We start from the raw sequence: 200 nt of genomic DNA, 5'->3' as shown, positions 1-200 counted from the left end.
ATAATAATAATAATAATAATAATAATAATAATAATAATAATAATAATAATAATAATAATAATGATAATAATAATAATAAAATAATAAAATAATAATTATTGTTAAAAATTTAAAAATTAAAAATTAAAAATTAAAAATTAAAAATTTTTAAAAATTAAAAATTTTTAAAAATTAAAAATTTTATTTTTAAAAGGGATACA

Source organism: Penaeus chinensis, chromosome 18 (assembly GCF_019202785.1).
Source record: "Penaeus chinensis breed Huanghai No. 1 chromosome 18, ASM1920278v2, whole genome shotgun sequence".
NCBI lineage: Eukaryota > Metazoa > Arthropoda > Malacostraca > Decapoda > Penaeidae > Penaeus > Penaeus chinensis.
The sequence above is the reverse complement of the archived record's forward strand: the minus strand, read 5'-3'. Positions refer to the sequence as shown.